Genomic DNA, 1,336 nt, shown 5'->3' on the forward strand with positions numbered 1-1,336 from the left:
CCACTGTCTCAATGGGTGGGTGCACCCCTCGTGGTCCCGACTTCTTTGCTCATGTTCTCCCTCCTTCTGCTCCTCATTGGGACCTTGAGAGCTCAGTGCTATAATTTTGGGTATACAGTATCTATATTTTTGTTATTTTCCATGATGGCCTGTGAGCTCCTCGGGCGTCAGTCTTGGATTCGAAGGGCTAGTTGCACCTCATTTCCTTACCTTCAGTCTCAGCAATAGCTTAGAAATCGCCTCTGGGGAGTTATACTCATGTCTGCCAGCAACATTGCTCAAAAGAATAAAATCAGTTCTTGCTATCAAACACGAGTCCTCTGGGTCTCGTAGGGCAGACATGCATCTTCCCTAAAGAGTTATTGTAGTGTTTCCTTTGTTAACTCATGGGTGTAAGGATAGTTATTAAACTGTGTGAACCCCAACAGAATTTTCAATACAACCATTTAAAAAAATAAAATAAAAATTTAAACTATTTCTATCTCAGATAGCTGCATTTAGGAAAGTAATTTTTTTATCAAGTCATTATGTTTTATTTCTAAGCAATTAATAATTTAAACAGCAACTTGTTTGTAATCATTAAATTTCTGGCAAAGGTTTTCCCATGAAATTAGCCCACACTTTTTAATGCTTGGCTGTTTACTGCTCGCTTTATACTTCCCTCTTTTCACTTCAAGTGTTCACTGGTTGCTTCCTCCTTTCCCTAGCCATTTCTTCTTCTGGGTTTTCTATAGAAATTCATTTGTCATATACTATTTATTCTACTCATAACTCAATTTCCTGAGTACATATCATAAACTGGATACTGCACTAAGCACTAAGAAAAATAACTATTAAGAAAGTAGATTCACTCGGTGAGTTCAAGACCAGCCTGGTCTACTGAACAACTTCTACTACAGGCTTCAAAGCTACACAGAGAAATCCTATCTTGAACAACCACAAAAAAAGAAAGAGAGAAAGAGGAAAAGAGAGAAAGAAATAGGGAGGGAGGGAGGGAGGAAGGGAGGAAAAAAGAAAAAGAAAAGAAGGAAGGAAGGAAGAAAGAAAGAAAGAAAGAAAGAAAGAAAGAAAGAAAGAAAGGAAGGAAGGAAGAAAAGATCCAATGATCAATAGAACTCAATAGCATTGTTGGTGTTGCTTTGTCCCATAATGTCATGTCAGGACATTTTTTTTAACTTTTGTTTCATTTATATTTTTTATTTTATTTCATCCTATGGGTTTTGCTTATGTATTGTGACATCTGGCTTTGTGCTTTTATGGGATTCCTGAATGTGTGAACAATAGGAAACAAGTCTTTCTCTGGGTCTATATCTGTTTCGTGTGCCATTTCTTGGGT

This window comes from Microtus ochrogaster, linkage group LG10, assembly GCF_000317375.1.
Source record: "Microtus ochrogaster isolate Prairie Vole_2 linkage group LG10, MicOch1.0, whole genome shotgun sequence".
Classification (NCBI taxonomy): Eukaryota; Metazoa; Chordata; class Mammalia; order Rodentia; family Cricetidae; genus Microtus; species Microtus ochrogaster.